This window comes from Bidens hawaiensis, unplaced genomic scaffold (assembly GCF_021521415.1).
Source record: "Bidens hawaiensis isolate Kalapana, Puna unplaced genomic scaffold, B.hawaiensis_p1.1 tig00004617_1, whole genome shotgun sequence".
Lineage (NCBI taxonomy): Eukaryota > Viridiplantae > Streptophyta > Magnoliopsida > Asterales > Asteraceae > Bidens > Bidens hawaiensis.
In genome coordinates this window covers 901,922-913,065 of record NW_027491281.1, presented here as the reverse complement: position 1 = coordinate 913,065, position 11,144 = coordinate 901,922, and positions in this window count along the sequence as shown.

Genomic DNA, 11,144 nt, shown 5'->3' with positions numbered 1-11,144 from the left:
AGCCTAGTTCATACACAATCACCACCACCATCCACTTACCAAACTCACACCATAGAACAACCTGAACATTAAACATTCTTCACAACACCACCAACATCACCACTCACTAACACAGACCTGTTCCAGAAAAATCTAGATTTGACGTTAGAGAATGCTGAATTGAAAAGAAGAAATGAGGAGGTGACCAATGAAAATGTGATGCTGTTAGAGAAGTTGGTTAAGCGAACATGAGAATTCAAGCCCTGGTGCAGGAGGTTGAGAATACCTCAGCTGCCCCAAAACAGGGGGAGAATGAATCTAGGCCAACTGTCTCAAATGTGAATGTTGAAGAGACTGTAGCAGTTGTTGAGACTGCAGACAGTTTAAAGCTGATTATGAATATGTATGATGATGGAGAGGAAAGCAGTGATGAAAGGAGGATTGATGACGATGAGTATGAAGGAGATATGTCTGAGGGAGCAGAACAAGACTATGATTACATTAATGAAAGAAGTGATGAAGAGACTGTTGAAAAAGTAAATGAAATTGAAAAGATAAATGTTGAAGAGCAGGCTGAAACAGAGGAAAGGATTGAGGAGATAAATACAGAAGAGAATGTGGCTATCACTGATATGCCTACTGATATTCCTACTGACATTGCTACTGATGTCTTGACCGACATACTTACAGAGGTAGACACTGAAGTAATGAATGATGAAGATACTGCTACTGAAGAGATTGTGCTCACTGAACCAGAAAATGAACAAGCAGAATGCTCCAAGACATCAGTTACAGAAAGTGAAGAAGATTTAAAGAAAAGGCTAGAAAAGGGAAAAGCCAAAGTTACAGAAGAAGAGCCTGTTATGGCATATCCTGAAAAGGATGTATTGTTTAGAGAAGATGATGAAGCTGCTGCTGCTGCTCTAAGGGAACAAGAAAACATTTTGAGAGAAACAAGGGACAGAGAAATACTGGCCCAAACTATGGACCCTGTAGAGTTGGCAGAGCAGAAAAACTTGATCAATCAAGCCAAATTTGCAAGGGAATTCATTGAAGAAGTGGCTGATCAAGAAGTGATAGAGGCCTTGATTGAGTTGAGAGAGATGAGGAAGTTGATAACTCCCTAGCAATGGTAGTCAGCATGTTTCAAACTGAAAGTCAACAAGAAACAAAGTCAAATGAGACTGCTGAACCAGTAAATCTGAATACTGATATGATGGCTGAAGAAGAAATTGGTGAGTCCATGGCCTCAATGGCTGCACAGAAATGGGCTCAACAGATCAAAGATGACATTAGACAAAATCCTGATGAATAGGAGTATGTGGATGATCCCAAGTATGGAAAGAAGTATTCAAGAAAAATGGATCGACCAGAAACATTCATGTCAGATGAAGGGACTGAGTCTGTAAAGAAAGGGAGATGGGATGATAAGAACAACTACTTTGTAGAAACCCTGATGATGAAGCAAGTCCCATAAGGGCAATTCCTTTGCAGACTTTAAGGCCAGATGAACATGTGAAAGGAGTGCCAAATGTATCAATCCCTGAGAATCCACTTTATGATGAACCACAGATTGATGCAATGAACGATCTAACTGAAGGTGAGGATGAGTCTGAAGACTCTGATGATGATGATGACCCTGAGAATGATCAGGAAATGAATGTGAAAGCTACTAATGTTGTGTCCCCTCAAATCACAATGACTGAGGAGCAAAGGACAAACATTGAGTTGAGTATGAGGGAGGCTAAAAGGAAAAATCCTTTGGTTGTAAAACTGAGAACATATGGCATAAGTTTTGATTCACTGGCTGATCTTGATGATGATCAGTTGCAGATGAGACTTGACAAAGAGAGAGATGCCCTGAAGGAAAAGATAGAAGAGAAAAATAGGGAAAGTCAGAAATTCAGGGAATATCTCAGAAGGCACAATCATTCTGAAAAAGATCTGTCTAACCTAAACTTTGACAAACTACAAGATCTGTATAACAGAGAGAGAGAGAAGGTGATTGAAAAGTGTGTAAAAGAAAATGTAACACTTGAAAAGATGGAAAATTTGAAGAAAAAGTTTGGAGGAATGTGTGGATACCTGCTGGAAAGAGGTATGAAGCCTGAGATTGTTGAATATTATTTATCCAGAGAATCAGTGTTGGACCAATACAACAAACTGAAAAGAAAAGAAAAATTGAAAAGGGTCCAAGCTGAGAGCTCTATTAGACAGGGTGAACCAACTGATGAACCTCAAGCAAAGAAGAGAAGAATCCAAACATTGAGGGAAAAACAAAAGAAACAGACTGAAAAAGAAAAACCAGATGAAGTGCCTACTATTGAAACACCCATCCCAGAGGAACCTAAGTCTGAACCTGAAGATGAACCATTTGTTCCTTGGGAAAATGAAGAAATGATAAACATTCTAAGAAACGTAATGATAAATCAGAAAGGAATGACTGAAGCAGACTTCAATGCCTTGGAAAAGGAGGATATGAAATACCTCTTTTATATACAAAAGGCTGAATGGGAAAAGGCTTTAAGAGAAGGAGAGAACCCAACATACTACGCTGATGGTAGGTTTGTACCTGCTGGATTGGCAAGAACTCCTGGAATGGAAAAGATGTTAAGAGAACTTAAAGCAGTAGGACATGATGTTGTTGAATTAGCTAACCTTCCTACCGAAATGGTAGAGGCTGTCTATGTAAAAGTTTTCAACTTGGGACCTCAAAAGCCCAAGAAGTCTGTTCCCTTCAGACCTCCTATTTCAAGAAGATTTCCACAAGGAGGAAGAGGTGAATCAAGCAGTTCAGCATAACAAAGAACAAGACCATAATCTAATGTGGATCTACCAAGAGAACTGTACTTTGATTCTGTTACTGGTGTATTAAAAGTGATTATGAAGAGTAGACAATTGAGAGAAATTGTTGTGAGAAGTGACTTCTATGGATTCAATGAAGAACAATTGAGAAGGATGGCCACTCTCAGATTGTATGATTACAGAAACAGAAGCAGATTGGCAGGTAAACAGATGAATGATCTGTCAAAATTTTTGTGGGAAGAAGCTGGAAAAGGGTTCAAGTTCTTAAAAGAAAAGAGGAGCTGGAGGTTGATTCAGTCTCACAAGTCAAAAAGGACTGCAAAGCTGAAAAGAATGGACATAGCTGAAAGAGACTTTCAGATGACCTTCAGAGATGAGAATCCATTGTCCAACTTGAATACATGTATAAGTCTGGGAAGAAGAATGAGACGCCCCAATTACACAGTACAGAAAAATGGGATTATAGCTGACATTGAATTCAAAGAGAATGATAATCATTTTGTGCTGAGGCATTCAGATGGAAAAATTCTGGGGATCATTAAAAGGGATGAAGACTTGACGTGCCTGCACAATGAAGATCTAATGGATATAAGGGACTTGGCCATACCAGAAAGTCACACTCACTACCAAGCCCTTAATACTTTCAAGATGAAAGCTGCTTCAGAGCTAATCAACAGAAGACAAGCCGTTCATGATGCAAGAAGAAGATAAGATTAATAGAATAGGCTTTGTTTTGTAAGGTCTTCGGACAACTTTCTGATTATGTAATTTTGCTTATATTATTTGAATATGCAATTTTGATTTTTGATTTGATGTTTATTTTTGCTGAGTGTAAGTAACCATAGAAATGTTTTGGGTCAGCTGAGGTGTTCCAATCTAGGGGGAGATTGTTGAGTCAAGAAATTGACCTAAGGGGGATATTGTTGAGTCAAAGATTTGACCTAAATGAAGTACTTGGAAGATTGGAATCTTCTCAACCTCCTCTGATTTCGCTAAGTAATGGATCCGAGCACACCTTAGATATCCGAGCAAGCTTTTACTTAGCCGAGTACAATATTTTGCCTACCGGGCAAGGTTTACTTCAAGCAGTCTTCTTTAGTAGATATCCGAGCAGGGTTTGCAAATTAGTGCATTGCCGGGTAAGGTACACTAGTTTATGTAAATCCGGGCAAGGGTCACTTTATCAAGCAAGTCTGTTCTTCAGAACCAAGTATTTTACTCTTCCGAGTAAGGTTTGGTTGACCAAGTCCAAGAAGCCAAGTGATTGGAAGACCGGGCAAGGTATTCATTAATAAGTATGATCCAAGTATTCTTGATAATCTAAAGGAATATCTCTAAGTAATATCGGGCAAGGTTCAGCTCTAGCGAGGAACAGTACACCCGAGTACACTTTGCTAATAAGTTATTTTATAGCAAAGAGCTGAAATGGATCATTGAAGAACAAGGTTGCTCGTAAGGAGTTGTCGGGCAAAGTCTGGCAAAGTCAAGAAGACTGAAGTCTACTCAGTGAGTATTTTACTTGGTAAAATACTCTTCAATTAAAGTCTACCCGGAAACTGATCCCGAGCACACTTCTATGTTACCAAGTTATAAAGGATGGCCGAGCATACTCGGAAAGACAAGATTGGTGCAAAGCCTACCCGGAAGACTTGTTTTACACTTAGTTTATTTTGAATATGTAATTTGAATATGTATGATTGTATTTAGGATTTCTAGAAGGAATGACAGCTGTCCTAGGTTGGCAGGCCTATAAATAGAATGTTTAGGGCACGCCGCCAAGAGAGAGAGAGGACACGGACTTTGAGCCTTTACACTTTTCGGATAAGAAAGAATATTTCTTGAAAGTGACGGCTGTCCTAAGATTCCTAAAAACCCTAAATCGATTATCCACTTTGTATGATGAAAATTAGATAGATGGAAATCTTTTGAGTGAATCCTGTGTGTGCTTTCTACCTTTGATTATTCTTGCAACCGTATGTTTGTTATTGATTCCGCCTATAACAAACGGATATCTTTCTAAATATAGCAACCCATCATTAACTCTCTTGTCAACACATTAATCTGTGTGAGTTATGACATGATTGATTAAGATCCAGCTGAAATCGAGGGACCCGATATTAGCATCAAATAATCTCTAAGAACTGCAACTTCTAACAAATAATATAGCTCAGAAATTTACTTATCACATTAAAATGCAACTTCAGGGAGAACCAAGCCATAAACGAAGAAACAAGTGAAAAGACAAAGAAAAACGAAAGAAAACCCAAGAAAAACCTCAACCACGCCCCCGTTCTCCTAGAACCACGCCCCCATGCTTCCGAACACAAGAAAAGACAAAAATCTACAAGAAAAGACAAATACTGGACAAAGAAGCATGGAGCCGTGCTTAAGCAACCATGGGGCCGTGGTCACCTTTCAGATAAGACAAAAAGAATTAGCACATGTCACTAAAAAGCACGGGGCCATGCCTCAAGAAGCATGCCCCCATGGTGAGTCATCTTGTACGATCTGATATAGCATTTAATGCAACTGGACACCTGGACACGGGGGGTGCCTCTAGAGACACGGGGTCATGTCTACTTCCTCAGTCTGCCTATAAATAGAGAAGAATGTTGCATTAATCAAGTGTGCTTAAAGAAAATCTCTATTCGGGTTTCTCTTATAAAAACACTCACATTACACTCATATTGAAGATCTTGTGAAGAATTTGAAGGCTTGGAGGTTACCATCATCATCAACACCATCATAATCCATCATTATCATTAAGAAGGGAGATTCATCCACATTTGGTTAGATTGTTCTAGTTTAATCATGTGTTTGTTATCAATATCTCTTTTAATGTTCATAAAAATGCTCATTATGAGCTAAACTCCATTTACCATCTAAAATCTATAAAGAAGCTTTGTTTTACTTGATGATTATATAAAATATTTTGTTTAGTTTGGTAAAGTACATGGTTCTTTTGCAATTATCCATTGATGAAGAAATGTTTTATCACTTTAACTCAATACATCAAGGTTGATGACTAAAAATCATTCATGATCACTAATGTTCTTGGAGACTAGAAATGGTAAAAACAATACTTTGATAACTTATTTAAGATAAAACATGGATCCTTATGTTGCACTTAGAAATGATGAGATATAGGTTATGATCTATTTCTCTAGTTTTGATATTTTTAAAATAACATTGTTAACACGATTGCTTAGGTTATCATTCTAGTTAAAGAAATCATATGTTAATGGAATGTGTAACTATAACCTAATCTAATCAACCAAGGGGAGGTTGTGTGAGTTAACTACAACCACTCGAAGTTGTTAGGGTTGGTATTTGAGAAATCGAAGTCAATCCTAATCGTTCTACTTTACCAACTGCTTGTCTACTTAAATTGACATTCTCGTGGTATCATGATATTAAGCATACGATGGACTTGAAAATACGCATACTATTTTATTTTATGTCATAGAATATGTTCACTCAAAAATGAGGAACATAGTCTATCATATATTATTAGGGCAAGTTTATCACATGTTTATTCAATAATCATCAAGGAATAATGGAGTGGATTCTTGATCTTAGATGGTAACATTCACATAATTGAACTACTCGTTTAGAATTTCTCTTCTTGTCACCTATATATTATATATAAGTATGTGTGCGTGTGACGCGGTATTTTATATAATTGTCTAACGTTTATGATATACATGAATGCAACTTTTGGTTGTTTAATGGATATGCATATAATCTTGACCATTTATATAAGGTAATTATGTCTACTTATTGTCTAAGAATTGTACGGATATTGCGCGTTGTCACACGTTTCACTTAAGGGAATCATTTTTGGGGGAGTCTATGAGTTGGTGGGCCGAGTTCAAGTCGTATGTTTGGGCCCTTGAGAGCGGTGCAGTAGGTTTTTTCCAAACCAAATGTAAGAGGAAAGTGTTAAAGAGTATTGATGGGAAGCGAATAAAGGAGAAGCCTCCCAATTGATGTTTCGGGAGCAAGTATGGCTTAAGACTATTTTGTAAACTTAGCGCTTCCCTGGAGGCAACCCGGTAATATGTATCATTTTTATTATTTTATTTAACTTTTATTTTGTCGCTATTTCAGGTGTTTCTTCTCTTGCAGGTTATTTTGTGGTTGACTATGAGATGGCTGATGTCCTGGAGTTTGAATTGATTAAGACGTGACGATATCGTATTGATGGGCACGGAACATGACTCATGACATACGTTCACTGCTATTTGCCAAGGGAGTTTGTTTCATTTTTCTTTATTTATTTCATTTATGTCTTTTTCCTGTCTCACATTGAGGACAGTGTGGGAATAGGAAATTGGTGTTTTAAATTTACTAATAAATAACAAAAATAAAATTGAAGAAAAGTTTAAAAGAAGAAATTAAAAAAAAAAGTAAAAAAGTTTTAAAATGTCTCGTGTTTTTGAAAATTCTGCATTAAACATGAGATATTTTAATACTGAGTGTTCTTGACAATCTCTTGGTATTTTCTTAATATATATATACATATATATATATATATAGAGAACAAGGTTATAATAAGAAGTAGATTTTCTAATAAGTGTAGGAAGTGTGTTTTCACCATTAAATCTAATAAAACACACCGCACAATAAACACACTTTCCATATCCACTATCAGATCAACATATCTAACGCATCAGATTACTTCTTACACTTCTTAGACACACTCCACTTCTTATTATAACATCACCCTATATATATATATATATACAATCATAACAGTTGCGTATATAATTTGGGATGTGTTGGTAGGCCCTACTAATCCTAAAAAGTTTCCCTTTAGTATTTTTAATTGTACCATAACAAATTCATAAACTTATTGGGTTCTCATCTTGGGGGGAAGCGGCGAAGCTAAAATTCAATATGATATAGGGAGGATTACCGCAATCTTTTTACTTTTAGGTGGTGAGAAGTTTGACACCCGGCTAAATATCAGCCTAATTCCATGATTAATATAACCGTACTTACGTATATAAAATAATATAATAAATAAGTGATATTATATTAGTCCAAAAATTCCAAAAGAATTTGAGATATATTTATTAAGTTTGAAAAGGTCCAATTTTGCCGCGTAGCGAACACTGCGCAAAATGACCTTAGGTAATGACTTATAAACGGATAAAATCCTAAACGTGTCTAAATGGCCTCAAAAAATTAAAATTTATACTAGGATATTAGAGATAGTATATCAACTTAATTTTAGAAGGTTCGAATAGCGAAAACTAGAAAAATAAGTGTTCGAAAATCAGTAGAGGACACCGTAAGGGCCCGACACCAAGTTTTTCAGAAAATTAGGTTCTTAGGCTTATATAATCTGGAATTCAATATCGGATAAAACCTGATAAAAATTATTATAAACGGGATTCGTTTGATTAACTAAAACTCGTTAGACGTTAAAACGAAAACTTAAGATTATTGTTTAAACACCTACTTACCAACCCAACTCTTCTCCCTAGCCAACCACCTCACCCACCACCTCATCATTTCACCTCCCTTCCCCTCCAATCACAACCTAACACCTAAACCTCCTAATCATTAGATTATTATGTGTATCATCCTACCATAACCTACATGGCAACCTACATGCACACATCACAAACCTACTCACTCCCTTCTCTCCATAAAAACCCACTTCACACACACATCACAAACACACCATCACATTTCAAAATTCAAATCACACACACACATTCAAGTTAGATCAAGAAGAAGATAGTGATTAGCATCTAGGAAGCAGGATTAAGAGGAAGGAACACCACACACATTCGTCTCATTCATATCTTCATCTTAAGATCTTCAAAAACCCAAGTAAGTTATATTTATGAGTTGATTTCTATGATTGAATAGGTTAGATTATGTGTTCTTGGGTTGAGATTGATCTTAGAGATTGGAAATTATGGATGCTTGTGTGTGTGTATGAGCCGTGTGTATGTATGCATGTGTGAGGGGAATTATTTACCCACCCATACATGCATACATTCATCTTGAAGATCATATGTGGATTGATGAGATTGAATAGAAGTGTTGTTAGGATATTGGATATTTAGGTGAAATTATGAATTTGATGTTAGGATGAATTTGGAGTAGTTAATGGTCAATAGGATTAATGGTATGAACATAATCAATTGAATTGCTAGTGTTGAAATTGAAATTGGCAAGAACTTGTTCTTAAGTTTTCAATTTAGGGATTTTTTTGGATTTTTTGGATTACTTGATGTTTTTGATGATTGATGAAGTTAGAAAGTGATATTGATTGATATGGATTAAGATTGAGGATAGGTTGTATGTTAGAAGATTCATAATCTATTAATTTGAAAAAAAAAAACAATACTTGAATATGATTGTTGAAATTGTTATATTTCTAAATAAGGAAACTTTGTTGGATGCATAGTTGAATATTTGATTGTTGTATCAACACTTAACATATATGATTTTAATAGATAATAAGTTATTTACTTGAACTAGGATAGAATACATCATCAAAGTACCCATTGGATTATTGTATGGATCATTTGTCACCTACTTGCAAGAAATAGAAACTTTGTAACTTGTATAATAGAAGAATCAAAATCTAAATAGAACAATAGGTTGCATGAAACCTTGTCAAACTAGTTGAATGAGATAAACAAGAATATATAGAATTATTAAAAATTAAAAGTTATAATAATAGGAAACTTTGTTGATTGAATACCTAGCAAATTTATAAGTTTATTAACTGATTATGAAACACTTGAACTTGAGCATATATGATGAGATGATTTGATGATGTGATGATGATAGAAATGATCTTATGATTTGGTGATTTGATTCAAAAAGAACATACATGATTAAACATGCATGTTAGAAAATTCTAAAAAGGAATAAGGAATATAGTTGAAAAGTATAATTTTGGTTTATTATAGAGATAATGACAATGACAAAGACCTGAACTTTTGGATGTTATGATGGTGTTAGTTATTTTATATTTTGCTAAGTTGATTATTACCAATGTTAGTAAACTTAAGTTATGGATTAGGAGCTTAAATTGATTAAAATGTGCTATATGAAATTTTGTGTCCAAATCTGGAAATAATAGTAAATTATAGTTATATGTGTATATTTAGTTCATAAGATACTTGATGTGGACTTATTTGGTTTATTTTACTTGTCGGTAACTTTAACGGTTGAAAAATCGGCTTTTAAACGTAAACGACACCACGATTAGGGATTGTTTTAGAACATCCCCTAAATTTTTAAAATACTCATATATAAAATAAGTTTATATATGAGAAGATGACAAGATAACAAAACTTGGTTCTAAACGGTTCGTGTCGCGAAAATCGACACGAAAATGTTAAAAGTTGCTATTTTAAGAAAATATTAACTAATATGAAAAATAACATATCTTTGTAAAATAACTCCTAAAACTTAACTAATATATATGTAACAAATATTTTCAAAGATTTAAAAGTAATTTTTTATACGAAAAGCCAACCGGTTCGTTTTTAAACGCGAAACTGACAAAACCGACCTAATCCATTTTAAATTATAAGTTAATGTTTTCTTAAAACTTCCCAGCAACTGAAACTTTAATATATTATCATATTTATATATTTACCTTAGTTGTTAATTAATTTAGTTTTTAAGACAATAGTTAACAAAACCCGAAATATACTAACTTATTAACTTGTTAGATAGGAAATTATTTGCTAGTGTGCTTGTGTGGTCATTAGACTAAGATTAACAAGTAAAAGACTTTTACAAACTAGAACTTGAACCAAATTTTATTAACAAACTTGTACTAATATAGGACACACAATTTTTGGGACGAAAATCTTCGACTGTTAGTTTCTCTAAAAACCCCCTCGTTTTTAAATAAAATGTTTTTATTGTGTTTGGGGGGGGGGCATATTCTTTTATCGAACTTATCGAAGTTTTTTAAAAAAGCATTTTATTTCACAAACCGTATAAAAAGTGGGATGAGTCAAAAATTGGTTAAATAACTGTTAACCAAATTAATAAGGTCACAAAAATGTTGGTAGATCTATCGGGGTGACGCCCCCCATTTCCTATCGCATTGAATTAAAAATGAGAATATTTTGAGTGTTATATGTATCGAGTTATCAATTTTTATAGTCATACACTTGTTGTATTCCTTGCTAGCCTACAACAGTACGATGACTTATATATAATTTTCGATTGCCGTAATTTCATAATATATATAATATATCTATTACTATATATAATGTATATAAGTGAGAGAAAGTTGAATTGTTGAAAATTAAGAACTTTACAAGTATTTTTGCATAGATTACAACTCATTATTGCATACACAAGCCCTGAGC